Source organism: Archocentrus centrarchus, chromosome 24, assembly GCF_007364275.1.
Source record: "Archocentrus centrarchus isolate MPI-CPG fArcCen1 chromosome 24, fArcCen1, whole genome shotgun sequence".
Lineage (NCBI taxonomy): Eukaryota > Metazoa > Chordata > Actinopteri > Cichliformes > Cichlidae > Archocentrus > Archocentrus centrarchus.
Window position 1 is genome coordinate 69,675 of NC_044369.1, and position 17,792 is coordinate 87,466.

Here is a 17,792-nt window from a genome sequence, read left to right on the forward strand (position 1 = left end):
TTTTTTACATACAATAATAATAAAATAAATAAATAAAATAAATGATTATATGCATTTATATATTTATTTTTATAAATCATTACCACTAAATAAAATCAGTAGCAACAACTTTGGTAACTTATTGATGTTTTCATTCAGAAATACAGAAATGATGATGGTTGGAGCTTCTCAATAGTACTAATTTCTTCTCTTCTTTATTTTACACTGGATGGAAGTAAATACAAAAGTTTTCACCTCATTTCTGTCCTTCTCCTCTTTACTTTTTAATTTACTTCTCCTTCCTCAGATTTAATCTGTGCAACTATTTGGATCATAACTTCGTCATTTCACACAACCTGCCAAACATTTGGAGCATTTCTTTGTTTAGCATAGCAGTAAACTGAAGATTTGAGGTTTTCAGACTAATAAAAAAATAACTACCTGCACTGAATTAACTGACAATGACCAGCTGCAGCTCTTCTGATGTGGAATAAATGCACGTTGGGTTTCTGTGGTTTTTGTTTTATTTCCATTGGGATTTCTGCTTTGTCTTCTCCTGAAGTGTTACAGTTGCTGCTTGGTAAATGACATCATTATCACTCTCACAGGAGGATCATTGACCTTTCTTCAGTGCCGCCTTGTAAATGCTTCCTTCAGCAAATGCCATAACAAGACAAGGAGATGGAAACGTCCCAGCTGGAGCACACCAAAACCAACAGCGCCAAGTGGAAAGTCTGTTCTGACTCTGCAACATCTTAAGAAGCAAACGTCAGACTGAAGATCAGAGAACAGGTCACCATGAACCTCGGTGAGTCACAGCGAGGCAGAAAAGAGAAACACAGAGAGGAGCTGATGGTGAGCCTGAGAAAATGGATTTCCAGCTGCTTTTGAACAAAATGGAGGTGACTGTAAGTCATGCACAGAGATAGAAAAAAACCGTAATATTCACTTATTGTGCAAAACTCATAGCTCCAAAACTAAAGGCAGAAACTCTTCAACAAGACTAACTCACTTTTTGGGAAATTTTAAAGAAAGTTATCCAAATCTGCAGAAAAGTTTAGGTTTAGGATCAGGTTTGCTTTTAGCCATACAGTATATGGGCAGGACTTCAGAAATTAGAAGATATTAGCTTTTAGGTAAAGTTTATAGTGCTCACGCTGGATGAGTTTTTTCTGTTTGGCTCTTCCAAATGGGACAAAAAGGGGCTACATGTTAACCAAACCTAAAGCCTACCCCAGCCCTAAAGAAAGACTACATTTTCTGCATCCACAAGTTTCCCAGTGTCTGATTGGTTCAGAGTGACCTAACTTCTGTCATCAGATGGTGAGCATGCGGACATCCATGTTTTTCATGACCAGCTGGACACATCCACAGAGAAGTTACATTACTTTACAATTTTAAAGAAAGCTGACCGGATATGTGAGCCACAATTCAACTTCTAAACATCTGTTAAGTCACCAATGAACCACTTTAAAGGTTCATTGGTGACTTAACAGTCAACTGTCCTCGTTTCAGTCCACCAACTTAAAACAGTTTGGATAGAAAAAGTCACTCAGGGCTCACAGGACAGAAACAGAGTGGTTAGAGTAAAGAAAATAACACTGGGTGAGCTCTAAGTTCATCTTCAGCTTTGGCGTAGGACAGAGTGGTTAGTGTCAGGACTAACCACTGAAATCAGCTTAAGGTGAAGCAGACGGGGTTTAAATGAGGTGGTTATAGTGAAGTGTTGGAAGTTGGGGTGCCACACTCAGACATGTGGCTTATTTAACCAAAAACATAAACTGGATAATATTTGTGAATGTCACATATGAGCATTCAGGGTTTATACAGCAATCCTAGAGTTAAATTTACTACCTTTTACTACCTGTTTTTACTACCTCTAAAATATTTTTACTACCAGGACGAAATCGAGCAGCAGCCTTTTTTGGGGTGGCGGTGGATTCACAGCACTAAGCCATGTAAGATGATCGGCCATCTCTCACCAAAGACAAAACTTTATCCCACTTACTTCAAGGTGTAACTGTGACTTTGTCTTGATTAAGAGCTCATACACATTAATATTCCAAACACATTTCAAAAAGTGGTAGGCGCCCGTCTTGTAGCTGGTGGGTTGCCGGTTTGAGTCCCTGTCCCTGTGCTGCGTTGTGTCCTTGGGCAAGACACTTAAACCACATTGCCTAATGGTAGCGCCGGTCTCTGGCTGCATGACCGCAGATGCTCGTCTCTGGATGAGTGATCTGGAACAATCATTTCATTGTGTGCCTTGTGCGCACAATGACAATGAGTTGAATCTATCTATCTAAATTTGTTTTTTTAAGAATATAAACAAAATGCAATGAAATTCAAGTTTCACAAGCCGATTATTTATTTTCAAATAAAATATTGGAATACTGGTTTGCTGCTGAGGTGACGGCAATACTTGTGCTCGTAGCTGACCTTGAGGTTGCAGCTGCAGTGCTTTGTGTAGTACCAAAAAACAAAATGGGGATCTGCTCCCCATGCGCAAATCCGCTGCTGGTGAACGGCGGATGCTCGGTGTGATTTGATCGCCGTCACACCGTTTCAGGTCAAATTTATATTTTTTCTGCACACTTTACAAAACGCCTCTCGATCATTCCCCATGACTGGCTTAACCCTCTGGGGTCCGGGGGTATATTTGGCCATTTTTGACTATTTTTGGTTTACCTTCATAGTTGACCTTAGAATCTGTTTACCTTACCTTGTTTGGTATAATTGTTTTTTCAGCACGACCTCATGTGTGTGACTGTATAATTATTCTTTCATTTTGACATACTGTATTAACACATTGGACTTACAATCACATAAAAACATAAAATCCGAGTAGAAAAAAGTCAGATTTTTTTTACTGTAAAAATCAGAAACATGCTTAACGAATTATTTTTACAATTAAAACGCAAATATAAGTTGTAAATTTGCAAAACTTGTGTAAAAATATAGTAAATAATAAAGTTAAATACAACTATTCACGTTAAAATGCAGGAAAGGCCTCAGGTGTTTTTGTGTACAACTATTTGCAGAGCAATCAGGACTCACATTAAGATTCTAGACCAATTATTTATGTCACCTCAAAAAATAATTTCTGTCCTCCACAAGACTGAGGGGCCCATCACAGGCAAAACTTGCCAGTAATGTTTCTTTTACCACTTTTTCACCTGCTCCGCAGCAGTCGAATGCACCCAACTGCATCGTGTTACCGCATAATTTTCTGATTGGTTGATTTTTCCACCAATAGGAAAGGGGTTGTCGGGAATTATTTTGTTTTTATTAGCAAGCACTTCCTGTTAGCGAAAGTCACATTTTCGCCATTTATTTCTGCACAAAACGCGCATCGAAGGTGAGGACAATATACAGGAAAAAGCATGGCGGAAATTATTGGGCATAACTCTGGTTTTACTTGGCCTATCAACGTAATTTAAAAACTGGTACATAGTTTGAAGTCTGCACTTTCAATTCATGGCAGCAGTGTCCCAATGCTACGTCATCTCAAATCAGCAATGTCATTTTGACGCGCCAGCGCGTCGCTGCACTCCGGAGGGTTAAGCCAGTCTTTGCCGGTTCATCGCGCCAAAGTTGTGAAAACTACATTTTCCCATGACGAGGCACAAAATGACTCCGCGCATGCGCACAGCAGATCGGACAGTGGAACCGCTCGTCAACAACATCAGCTCAGGTCCCGCTGAGTAGTTATATTTCTAAACAGATCTTATAGTTAAACGAACTTAAAACAAAAAGTCTGCATCAATGGAAAAGTCAAAATATATTGAACGAGTGATGAAAAATTTACTACCAGGTAAAATTTTGTTTACTTTAATTTGACCTCATTTAATTTACTACCTTTTACTACCCCGCAACCCTGGCATTTTTATATACACTTTCATCCACATAAAGGCTTTTATAAAACATAAAACCTATTATATTAGATGAAGAACATCAAGTACTGGCAGTACAAAATAAACCCTTCATGTAAAAGTGAAACAATCTTTAACTCTGTTTTTCTTATCAGTGTTTATTATGAGTATAATACCTGTTGTTTTAATTACAAACCTTTCTACTAGTCTGAAGAAATGCCAGCTAAAAGCAGGTGTACTGTTCTTTATGTGGGATTAACAAAGAATAACAAAGATGTTAACACTCATCAAGTGTCTCAAATGCATTTTGGCCTTACAGTTCTTCTATTATAAGACCTCCATTTGTGTTTGTCTGGTAGGTGAACGTTTCATATAAAAGAGAATATGTGAAGGTTATCCTAACCCTACCATACTACAGGCAACATGATGGATGTGAGAGGTAAAGAGGCTTTTCCACTGTCCATGCTCCACATCTCCACTGAGCTTCATAAAAATTCCGCCTGGTGGTTTGCGTCTAATCTCCGTTCTCACCTTCTTGAAGAAAAAAATGTGAATTACTTGTGGAAAATGGATAATTTATCAGAAGAGGCAGAGTTTTTTGAGTAAACAGCAAAGACTTGACTTTAAAACCCAAGAAACAGATGTACGCCAGTAACTAGAAATAAAACAGCAGCACAGCGAAGCTTTGAGAAAGAACAGAAGGGAAACAGAGACAGAAGTGATGGGGTGCCATTGCAGAGCGACTCAGCTGCAGGCCGGTGATTTATGGCCATAATTACTGCATTTCATTAAAGCCTTGCAGGCTCTGATTGGATGAAGAGAATTTTCTGACCATCGCTCATTCAGAGTTTTCCTGCAGAGAACAATACATTTCTCTTTGTTTCCTTAACAGAAGCTGAACCCTCCTCTTCCTCATGTCCTAACAGACAGCACCTCCTTGAAACAGTTTCACCATGAAAGAGTGATCAACGCCGAGGACATCATGTGATCACACGCCGGAAAAACTAAACAGAACTGTGACTGCGTTAATGACAACACCAACATTAAATCAAACAGAAACATGTAGAGGAAGCTCAGCCCACTCTGATCAATACTTTGATGATCAGTTTTAGCTAGGTATGTGCGCGACTAATCGTCACTATTGTCACCAGTTGGTACCAGACATACTAATTGGTCAGCCTATTTGTTAAATTTAGGGCTGCAATGATTCCTTGAGTAACTAGAATAATTCGATTATAAAAGATCCTCGAAACAAATTTGTTGCTTCGATGCTAGCACCAGTACAGTTCTCCGTCGTTGTCTTTTTCTTCTTGTGGGTTTAATGGCGGTGGGCAAACCAGCTTAGAGCTGCATTACCACCACCCACTCGACTGGAGTGGGGATCGAAAAAAACCCTCACATTTTCAAAAGTTCTCAGTCACTGCATCAGATTCCCTTTAACACTAAGTGGATCATCGCTGACATGTTTTTCCACACCTCCACCACTCTCTGCTGTGTTTCTGTGTTGTGCTCGCTGCGCTGAGAATTTCAGTTTTTTTTTTTTCTCTACTTCAGCTCCCAGAACAGATCGCTATAACAGACATATTGCTAGCAAGCGCTGCTATTAGCCCTAGCAATCGTTCAGTACTGGAAGGACCCCTTTCCCATCAAAATATTTTTTATACTTTAATCCCTGGTTAGTGACTGAAAATAGACCTGCAGTAGAAATGTATTTAGGAGAATGCTTGTGAATACAAAGCATTACAATATTACGCTCTTGAGGCCCCAGGTTTTCAACAAAAACAATGATAACACAACAGCAGCAGACAGCTGTTTTGCGTGCAGTCTGTCTGTACAAAGGGGCGGAGCTGCAATAGAGGCAATCAGCTCAGGTGGAGCGAAAGTAAACGTTTTTCTAGCTTCCAAAAGAAGCTATTTTACCAATCATTTGAATGAAAGCACAAAGACTGACAAGACTCAAAACCAAGCCCAGACTAGTGGCTGAGATTCAACACAGTCCATACAAATATTGCATATTTAAGGGCTGCACGAAACTGTTCATCACCCTGTTCAATAAAAAAATTATTTTTTTAATTGTTGCTGAAATTCACGGCATTTCACAAGATGTGTAATATCACAGCCCTGATTTGTGGCATCACCTTTGAACCAACAGGTAAATAAGAATAAAGCATTTAACTGGTCAGTATTTCTGACACTGATAAACTAGAGCAATAACATTTAGTTGATTAGTCGCATGCATCCCTTCACATTTCTGTCAGACAACTAAAGCATTTTAGTTTTTAAGACTCAAACAACTTATTAAATGCCTTTAACCAAGTATTTTACTCCTGAGCAGTAAAGCTGTCATCACCTCAACATTAGTGCATTTTACTAAAAAAAACAGAAGATATTAAATGTTTCCATTTCACCAAACTGGACCTTCCGGTCATAGCTGACCCTTTATTCTGTAAAAAAAAAATCATCAGGCTGTTTGTTGCCTCCTTAAAACAAGTCTGTAGACTTGGAACGGTTTTTCTTTTTCATTTAGTGTTTCTATTATTCATGTCTTTCCAAGAATTAGGGCGACATATCCTTGTTCCCTGCTAGGTCAAACCCATTTAAAGGCCTGAAGTGTTCTTTTATTCATTTCAAACAAAGAGCAGGAAAAATGAGTGACCCTTGGCAAAAAAACAAGCACACATTCGATTTCTGTCTCTCAAACACACAGGACTGAACATCATGGACTCTGAAGTGAAGTCAACTTATTAAAAAGAGTCTGCAAGGCCTACAGGTGCAGCTGATTTCTGCTGATTTTCTCCTCCTGCAACACAGCCCCCTTCTTTCAACCAGCAGTCGCCATGGCAACTGCATCAGCACCATGACTTCAAAAGGAGGCTTCGAAAGATAAAGAAAAGAGAGGAAGGGAGTGGGGGGCACAGTAACAGAGACAGACAGAAAGAAAGAGAAGGAATGGGAGGAGGAGGAATGAGTGTGAAGGAAAGAGGTGAAGGTGAAGATGCATGGAGAGGCTGAAGCAGAGCTGCAGTCGAAGGTGGTAAAATTAACAAACTGAAACCATCAAGTGTGATACAGGTGTGATATTGACTGAAAGTTTATGGAAGTCACACTCTTTCTGTGTTCAGGAAAACTAGAGGACAAACCAAGGTGTTCATCAAGGCCCCATTTTGGTCCCACTGATGTTTCATAACTTCACTTCTTCAGGAGTCCTATCGGGCTTGGTTAGCCTGTGGGACTCCGGAGGCAGCTGACAGGTATCGGCAGGCCAAGCGGAATGCAGCTCGGGCAGTGGCCGAAGCAAAAACTTGGGTGTGGGAGGAGTTCAGTGAGGCTACGAAAAAAGACTTTCGGACGGCATCAAAGCGATTCTGGCAAACAGTCAGGCAACTCAGGAGGAGAAAGCAGTGCTCCACTCACACGGTTTATAGTGCAGGTGGGGTGCTGCTGACTTCAACTGAGGCTATAGTCAGGCGGTGGAAGGAATACTTCGAGGACCTCCTGAATCCCACTGACACGCTTTCTGTAGTGGAAGCAGAGACTGGGGACGAGGGAGATGACTTGAACATCACTGGGGGTGAGGTCACTGAGGCAGTTAAACAACTCCTTGGTGGCAGGGCCCCTGTGGTGGATGAGTTTCGCCCTGAGTTCCTGAAGGCTCTGGATGTTGTAGGGCTGTCTTCGTTGACACGCCTCTGCAACATCGCGTGGAGATCTGGGGCAGTGCCATTGGATTGGCAGACCGGGGTGGTGGTTCCCATCTTAAAGAAGGGAGACCGGAGGGTGTGCTCCAACTTTCGGGGGATCACACTCCTCAGCCTCCCCGGAAAGGTCTATGCCAGGGTGCTGGAAAGGAGGGTCCATCCGTTAATCGAACCTCGGATTCAGGAGGAACAATGCGGTTTTCGTCCTCGTTCGGAACGCTGGACCAGTTCTTTATCCTCTCAAGGATATTCGAGTGTGAATGGAAGTTTGCCCAACCAGTCTACATGTGCTTTGTGGACTTGGAGAAGGCATTCGATCGTGTCCCTCGGGGTATCCTTTGGGAGGTCCTGCGGGAGTATGGGGTGTCTGGCCTGTTGTTGTGGGCCATTCAGTCTCTGTACAACTGCAGTGAGAGCTTGGTCCGTATAGCCGGTAATAAGTCGGATTCGTTTCCTGTGGGTGTTGGACTCCGTCAGGGCTGCCCTTCGTCACCAATTCTGTTCATAATTTTTATGGACAGAATTTCTAGGCGTAGCCAGGTGGCAGAAGGCTTCTTCCTTGGTGGCCTCAGAGTCTTGTCTCTGCTCTTTGCAGATGATGCGGTCCTGCTGGCTTCATCAGAGGGTGGCCTCCAGCTCACAGTGGAACGGTTCGCAGCCGAGTGTGGAGCGGCCAGCATGAGAATCAGCACCTCTAAGTCTGAGGCCATGGTCCTCAGCCGGAAAAGGGTGGAGTGCACTCTCCAGCTCAGGAACGGGTACTTGCCCCAAGTGGAGCAGTTCAAGTATCTCGGGGTCTTGTTCACGAGTGATGGGAGAAGGGAGCGGGAGATCGACAGACGGCTCGGGGCTGCTTCTGCAGTGATGCGGACGTTGCACCGGTCTGTCGTGGTGAAAAGGGAGCTTAGTGTAAAAGTGAAGCTGTCGATTTACCGGTCGATCTACGTTCCTACCCTCACCTATGGTCACGAGCTTTGGGTGGTGACCGAAAGAATAAGATCGCGAATACAAGTGGCAGAAATTAGTTTCCTTCGAAGGGTGGCTGGCCTCTCCCTTAGACATAAGGTGAGGAGTGCAGGGGCTCAGAGTAGAGCCGCTGCTCCTCCACATTGAAAGGAGCCAGTTGAGGTGGCTCAGGCATCTGATTAGGATGCCTCCTGGCCGCCTCTTGGGTGAGGTGTTCCGGGCATGTCCCACCGGGAGGAGGCCCCGTGGTAGACCCAGGAGAGATTATATCTCTCGGCTGGCCTGGGAACGCCTTGGGGTCCCTCTGGATGAGCTGGATGAGGTGGCTGGGGAGAGGGAAGCCTGGGCTTCTCTGCTTAGGCTCCTGCCCCCGTGACCCAGCCCCATATAAGCGGAAGAGAATGGATGGATGGATGGATCAGAATCAGAATCAGAATCAGAAGGTTTTTATTGCCATATGGGTGAACAGGTTCACAGCATTAGGAAATTGCTGCGGTACTTCGTGCTTACAGAAAAAAAACAAATAAGTATAAAAACTATAAGACAATATACAAGTATACAAATTGCAAATATACAGAGATATTAGAGCTATAACTATAGCACAATATTACAAAATTACAAAATATACAGTGCAGAGACTAATTAAAAGATAAAAAAATGTAGACTATATTCCACTAATATGTACATCAGTGCAGTCAGACAGGTGCATAGACATAGGGTCATCAGCGTTTGTGGAGGGTGGTGGTAACAGTCTTAGGGTAATTGTTCATGAGTCCAACAGCAGAGGGGAAGAAACTGTTCTTATGGCGGGAGGTTCTGGTCCGTATGGACCGTAGCCTCCTGCCTGAGGGGAGAGGGTCAAAAAGCCTGTGCCCAGGGTGAGAGTGGTCGGCTGTGATCCGACCTGCACGCCCCAGGGTCCTGGAGGTGTACAGGTCCTGGAGAGATGGGAGGTTACAGCCAATCACCTTCTCAGCAGAGTGCACAAGGCGCTGTAGGCTCTGTTTGTCCCTAGTGGTGGCTCCAGCGTACCACACAGTGATGGAGGAGGTGAGGATGGACTCAATGATGGCAGTATAGAACTGCACCATGGTCCTTGCTGGCAAGTTGAATTTCTTCAACTGCCGCAGGAAGTACATCCTCTGCTGGGCCTTTTTGATGACAGAGGTGATGGTGGGCTCCCACTTGAGGTCCTGGGTGATGGTAGTTCCCAGGAAGCGAAAAGAGTCCACTGTGGTGATGGGGGTGTCAGTCAGGATGATGGAGGGTAGAGGGGCTGTGTGCTTCCTAAAGTCCACTATAATCTCCACTGTCTTCTGGGCGTTCAGTACCAGGTTATTGTGGCTGCACCAGGACGCCAGACGTTTGACCTCCATCCTGTAGGCCGACTCGTCCCCGTCTGAGATGAGTCCGATGAGAGTCATGTCGTCTGCAAACTTAATAAGCTTGACAGACTGGTGGTCAGAGGTGCAGCAGTTGGTATACAGGGAGAAGAGCAGAGGAGAGAGGACACAGCCCTGAGGAGTGCCGGTGCTGATGGTCCGGGAGTCCGAGACATTCTTCCCCAGCCTCACGTGCTGCTTCCTGTTCATCAGGAAGTCAATGATCCACCTGCAGATGGGATCTGGCACGTTCATCTGGGACAGCTTGTCTTGGAGGAGATCAGGGATGATGGTGTTGAAGGCAGAGCTGAAGTCCACAAACAGGATCCTGGCGTAGGTTCCCTGGGAGTCCAGATGCTGTAGGATGAAGTGCAGAGTCAGGTTGATGGCGTCGTCCACAGACCTGTTGGCTCTGTAGGCAAACTGCAGGGGGTCCAGAAGGGGGGCTGTGAGGGACTTGAGGTGGGACAGCACCAGACGCTCAAATGACTTCATGACCACAGAAGTCAGTGCCACAGGTCTGTAGTCATTTAGTCCAGTGATCCTTGGCTTCTTGGGGACAGGAACAATGGTAGCGGTTTTAAAGCAGACAGGCACGTGGCAAGCCTCCAGTGAGGAGTTGAAGATGTTCGTGAACAATGGGGCAAGCTCGTTAGCACAGTGTCTCAGTGTGGCAGGTGAGACACCATCTGGACCTGGAGCTTTGCGAGCTTTGACACTCCTGAACTGCTTTAGCACCTGGTCCTCCTGAATACAAAAGACTGTGGGGGTGGGGGAGGAGGGGGACTCTGGGGTGGGAGTCCTTGATGATGTGGGCTTCTCTGAGGTGTGGGGAGTGGGGGAGGTTGGGGGGTGAATATTTGTGTTGGCTGTATTGTAGTTGGGACTGGTGGAGGTGTGAAGGCTGCTGAACTGACCATCAAAACGACAATAGAACTCGTTCAGTCTATTTGCAGTTTGTAGGTCGTCTGTGGAGTGGGGGGTTTTAGGCTTGTAGTTGGTAATCTGCCTAAAGCTTTTCCATACAGAGGCCGCGTCGTTCTCTGAGATCTGCTGCTGTATATTCTCAGAGTGATGTGATCTAGCAGTGGCCACTTCCTTGCTAAACCTGTACTTGGCCTCTTTGTAGCAGTCTTTGTCCCCACTTTTAAAAGCCTCCCTCTTCTCTATCCACAGCTGCTTCAGTTTGGGAGTAAACCAGGGTTTGTCACTGTTATAACACACCCTGGTGCGTGATGGCACAATGCTGTCCTCGCAGAAGTGGATATACGAGGTTACAGTGTCCGTGTAGTCATCCAGACTGTCACAGGCAGCCCTCATTGAGATGAATGATGTTTCATAACAAGCTGAATTAAAGAAGATAAACAATGTCATCTAGCTTCTCAAATGGTAAGATTTGTAACTAGGTAGATTTGTGGCATGCTGCACTTCAATTATTTGATGAACTAAAACTGTCCAAAGTCAGTCTTTTTCCTTTATAAATATTACTGTATGTTTTTTAAAGTCATGAACATTGTTACTGACAAATAAAAGCGTTCTCAGTATATACTACAAGGATGGCAGACTGAGACAGTCATTTTCAGTCAAATAGTTGAATTTAAAAATATTTCCAAATTGTCTAGTTTGTCTAAAATATTTTTATAGCATGACACTATTTATGTAAGGTAAATGGTAAATGGACCAGTTCTTATATAGCGCTTTTCTACTCAGTATGAGCACTCAAAGCGCTTATACAACCTGTTTTGCATTCACCCATGCACTCCCATTCATACAAGCACTTCCATTTTTACTAAGCTAAGTGCTTTTAATTACCTAACATTCACACGCATTCATACTCCGACAGAACGGTCGGAGAGCAACTTGGGGTTAAGTATCTTGCCCAAGGATACATTGGCACGTAGCAGCCAAGATTCGAACCGCTGACCTTCCGATCAGTAGGTGACCTGCTCTACCTACTGAGCTACAGCCACCCCTAACCCTAACCCCTAACCCTAACCCTAACCCTACCAGCTTTCAGGTAGCAGTCATGTACCTGAAAGCTGGTAGAAGGAGATGACCATGAAACATCAAAAACAGAAGGAAGTGTATCTTTGAGATCCGTAAAGTGTATCCTGCGGTCAGATTAGATGTTACTGTGTAAACAAGAGAAACACGCAAAGCCAAAGATGACTACAGGGTTCAAAAGTTCAGAAACATAAATGATAATGAGGCCTGGGGAAAACACTGGGCACATCACAAGTCTGCCACGACAGTTTGGAAGTGATCTTCAAAAAATACTCAAATAGCTTTCAGTGGTTATAAAATACTGTTTCTGCTTGAAATACTGATCCCTGCTTCTTATATTTTGCAAGAGGGTTTGATAGTTTTAGGGTTGGAGTTAGGGCAGGAAGTTTTCCACCGCACCGGTACCTTCTCTTGTTTAAGGCTCAGGTTTAAAGAGCTGCTGAAGGATTCCACGCAGCTGGGTGGCACAAACCTTCAGTAACCTTGGGTTGATACCATATGGTCCTGCAGATTTGTCAACTTTTAGCTTTTCCAGCTGTCTTTTCACCTGGCTGGTTGTTACTTCTGGGCGGGGGAGTTGTGAGGGTTGTGAATTAACAGATAATGTCTGTAGGACAAAGGGGGGGGTGGGTGCTGATGTGTAAGGTGCCATTTACATGACACCATTTTCATTTTAAAACGGCGTCGTTTTAATGCGTTTTGGCCTTGCGTTTACACAACATCGGTGTCGTTTTGATGCTTTTCGCCCTTCCGTTTACACGACAACGGAGTGAAAACGATGTGTTTCGGAAACGGGGTCCAGAGTGGAGCGTTTCAGAAACGCACCGGCTTGCGTTCTCGTGTAAACACTTGAAACCAGGGTGATTTGAAAACAGGTGACTTGCACATGCGCACTATGGTTGCGACGGCCACAGTTTTTCACGCATGCGCAAATTGATAAACAGTACTCGCGGATTCACGAGTGCTTCTTATGCTTTTCTTGTGTTTTTACCGTTTTGTAATTCAGCGTTTTGTAATTCAGTGTTTTGTAATTCAGCGATCCAACCTTGTCAGTCCACAAAAACTCTCACATTGGCCGTTTTGTAAGTAATGAACAATTTGCCATGCTACCTACCGTGTCACTCCACGCATGCGCATCTTGCTTAAGCAAACTTTGCAAAGAGAAAACCAACGCCAACTTGTGGCCTGGCATGGGAATTACATCGTTTTCATCGTTTCACATGTCATCGTGAAAACAGAGATCGTTTCTGAAACGCTATCGTGTAAACGGAAGGCTGAACCGCATCAAAATGACACCGTTTCCAGTGGAAATGGCATCGTGGAAATGGGGCCTAAGAGGTGTTGTTTGTGTGAAGTGGGGGAAATGCCTCTACAGGTGTGAGGGGAGGGTGTTGTACTGAACCTGTTAAAAAACACATTCAATTCATTGGCTTTAACTTGACTGGCCCCAAGAATCTGTTGCTTTGCTTTGAACAAAGTGGTCTGCTTCATGCCTGTCCACACCTCCTTTGTATTCATCTGAAGCTTATGCTCCAGCTTTTATCTGCTACTTTCCCACTGCCAAGGAGCCGGTGCTTGTGCCAGTGCTGGTGCTGGTTTCAATGAACCGGCAAAACGCTTAACCCTTTAACTGGCATGGGCTCGCGCTTTCCGACTTTGAAGCCTCATAGCGTCACAGTAACGCTGCAGTTCGCCCTTACGATGCTTTTATATGACAGACTAGACCCTCAGAATTGGATTGACACCTCATTTGGTCAATCATGTTATGAAATGGATTTTCCAGAGCCAATAATAAGCAGACAGCGTCATCTGACTTCTCTGGACATGTCCCCAAATGTTCTCCAATCATTCTTATTGGTCAACTGTGACCCAAAATCCAAAACCACAGATGTATAGCCAATAAAATTCCTGACACGTGGGTATATGGCACTATGGGGTTTGTTTTCACATGACTCCACAAACTCCCTGTAGTCAGTGCATCCACCAACGGATTGTCAGAATGCATCAAAAACAGATTATATTTATTCAACGAAGTGACTAAATGACTCACAAGAGTGGATTATTATTTATTAGAGGATTTTGTCACTGATTCGACCGATTTTATCGCTGCAAACGAACAGCTGTCCAGAAGGCGATTCATGGTAAGAAACTTTTTATTCTCAGCTCGTCCTCGTATTATATGCCATTTAGATGTAAATATGTATGTAATGGTGAGCTTGGCATGCACCATTACACAGAAAATATCACCGTATGCTGTTGTTACGCCACTTATATTGCGTGTGTGTGTGTCCTTTACATATGGAAATTTACAAGAGCAGCGTTGGGGGCAGGGAAGGTTGTTATAGGTCTCGATGAGGCTTTCATGGGGGTCTTTATAACGTTTATTACGGCAGGATGAGGACAATGGCTCAGAGCTTTTTTTGACCAGTAAGTGTCTAAAGTTTTACAAAAAGCTTTATGCTTTGTGTCAGTTGTTTTGTTTGTGGGGGTGGGGGTATTTGTTTGGGAGGGGGTTGTAAGTTGTGCGTCAAAGGACTATTGGGAGGATTGTGATTTTTTAATTTTTATTTTATGTGAATATGTAGTGTTTACATTTACTGTAACTTTTGATCAATATACAATTTATTTATTTTGGGTGTGTGAAGGAATCACTGAAAATAGACTGGGGGGTTTTTGTGAATGAAGGCCTAACATTTTCCTTCTTTTACAAATCAGGGCAACCTCTGATTTATAATTATGTCTATAATTATAATTAATTTGTGCTATCAGTAAATTTGTGTATAGCAGAGGATTCCTCAGGGTTAGGGTCTTTCATTAGAGCCCTCATTGATGACTGTATGTTGAAGCATTGAGGAGTTACAGCCATTTGAAGTTTGTATAACAAAGGCTGCTAACATGTGAGACCACACCTGGACATCAACACACAAAAACCTTTACAAAACAGTAGGTTTTTGTGCTATCTTGATAAAATTTGAAATGCACGTTAAAAAGACTTCTACAGCTTCATTATATTTTCCAATCGATACCTTCTACATTCAGTGTGTAGTTACATGAAAACAAACAGGAAAAATCCAGGCGAGGCAAAAACTGTCTAATTTTTCTGTGTTCCAAACTTAATAGCTACATACTCATTACAGTTACAGCATTTTTGACTGCAAAAATGAAAAATATAGGTTGTCTTCTTCACAAAGAGACCAAGCCTTTGCATGTACTCCAAAGAGTTCAGGAACAGCAGCTGATTAAATTTGGGTATGCTTTTTCAGGCATTTTTGGTGATTTTGGAGTGGCCAGGTAAGGGGTTAGGAACAGGCCCACGTTTCTGTGAACTGATCCTTTACGTTACGCTGATCCTCAGCAAGGAAAGTAGCTATTGGCTGTCCTAAAAGTCGCTAGAAATCGCTATATGATGTCATCACCTAATTTGCATAATTGGTTATTTGCATGTAGTTGCAATCAAGGATGTAGGAGAGAGGAGTAACATCTTTAGAGAGATAAAAAGTGAAGAAAAACACCCTAAATATGTTTAGGGCTGGGCGATATGGACCAAAATAACATCTCGATTTTTTTTTACCTGATTGGTGATATACGAAACAATCAGGAGTGCCTGACTCTGTGGTATAATTCACAAACGCACAGCTTAAAGCAGATAACCCGAAAGCTGGAGAGGGAATGGCGTCTCACTAAATTAGAAGATGCTCATTTAGCCTGGAAAAAGAGTTTGTTGCTCTATAAAAAAGCCCTCCGTAAAGCTAGGACATCTTACTATTCATCATTAATTGAAGAAAATAAGAACAACCCCAGGTTTCTTTTCAGCACTGTAGCCAGGCTGACAAAGAGTCAGAGCTCTGTAGAGCCGATTATGCCTTTCACTTTAATTAGTAGTAACTTCATGGATTTCTTTACAAATAAAATTTTAGACATCAGAGAAAAAATTATTCATAAACATCTCAAAGATTTATCTTCATGTTCGGCTGCTTTCAGCACTGCTGGTATTTGTTTAGACTCTTTTGCTCCAGTTGATCTTTCAGAGTTAATTTCAATAGTTACTTCCTCCAAACCAGCAACATGTTTGTTAGATCCATTCCTACTAGACTGTTCAAAGAAGAAATTATTGATGCTTCAATCTTAAAAATGATCAATCTGTCTTTATTAGTTGGCTATGTACCACAGACCTTCAAGGTGGCTGTAATTAAACCTCTGCTTAAAAAGCCATCACTGACCCAGCTGTCTTAGCTAATTATAGGCCAATCTCCAACCTTCCTTTTCTCTCAAAGATCCTTGAAAGAGTAGTTGTAAAACAGCTAACTGATCATCTGCAGAGGAACGGTTTATTTGAAGAGTTTCAGTCAGGTTTCAGAATTCATCACAGTACAGAAACAGCATTAGTGAAGGTTACCAATGATCTTCTCACAGCCTCTGACAGTGGACTCATCTCTGTGCTTGTCCTGTTGGACCTCAGTGCAGCTTTGATACTGTTGACTATAACATTTTATTACAGAGATTAGAGCATACTATAGGTATTAAAGGTACTGCACTGCAGTGGTTTGAATCATATTTATCTAATAGATTCCAATTTGTTCATGTAAATGGGGAGTCTTCTTCACACACACTGGAGTGGTGGCCTAGGGGAGAAGAAGAGGGTTCGTCACTGAGAGGACCCTGGTTCAAATCCTCGGGCTGGCATCACTGTGGGTCCCTGAGCAAGCCCACCCCCCCAGGTTGCTCCCCGGGCGCCCTTTGGCTGCCCCCTGCTCCATGCTGTGCTGTGTGTACTACATACTCCATGTGTGTGATGGGTTAAATGCAGAGAATGAATTTCACTGCATGTAAATGTATGTGACAAATAAAACTCTTTCTTCTTCTTCTTCTACACTAAGGTTAATTATGGAGTTCCACAGGGTTCTGTGCTAGGACCAATTCTATTTACATTATACATGCTTCCCTTAGGCAGTATTATTAGAAAGCATTGCATCAATTTTCATTGTTATGCAGATGATACTCAGCTTTACCTATCAATGAAGCCAGATGACACACATCAATTAGTTAAACTGCAGGAATGTCTTAAAGACATTAAGGCCTGGATGACCTCTAATTTCCTGCTTCTAAATTCAGATAAAACTGAAATTCTTGTTCTCGGCCCCACAAATCTTAGAAACATGGTGTCTAACCAGATACTTACTCTGGATGGCATTACTTTGGCCTCCAGTAACACTGTGAGAAATCTTGGAGTCATTTTTGACCAGGATATGTCCTTCAATGCACATATTAAACAAATATGTAGGACTGCTGTTTTGCATTTGCGCAATATTTCTAAAATTATAAATTTCACATATAAGTTGCTCCGGAGTATAGGTTGCACCCCCAGCCAAACAATGGAAAAAAAGTGCAACTTATACTCCGGAAAATACAGTAGTTTCTATTTAGTTATCGTCTTGTTTTCGTCATGAAAACAAGGATTGTTGACAAAAACTTTTTGTCCACGAAATTAACACTGCTACTGAGCCAGCGAAGCTCGCTCTCTTCTTCCGAGTCGTTCTTTTTCTTCTCGCTGAGACGGCCCCACTCAGACCCTCACTACTGTCTGCTCTTCAATTTTAATTGCACCTTAGACATTAAGGGTTTTGGGGTGACGGCATGGGTGAGCATAACAACTGGCAGTTGGGGCTTGGGCCACAACTGTCCCCTCAATTTTAACAGCACCCAGCACACCTCATGCATTCAGAAACAGATATACATAGACTTATCTTACTGGGGGGAGGACGCGGGTGGGTCGTCCTACACCCCTATTCCCTACACCTTGCCCGGGATGGGAGTTTGGGTGGGGCTTCGTGGGCCTGGCTGACGATGTCCTGAGGTTGCCCCCCCTCTTCAGAGGGTGGGTGGATGTGGATGAA

At 43.2% G+C, this 17,792-nt stretch overlaps 1 protein-coding gene across 1 annotated transcript in view; it reads right to left on the minus strand.

The window, feature by feature from the left end:
* arid1b (AT-rich interactive domain 1B) overlaps positions 1 to 17,792 on the minus strand; it is a 96,701-nt gene that overhangs the window by 39,067 nt on the left and 39,842 nt on the right.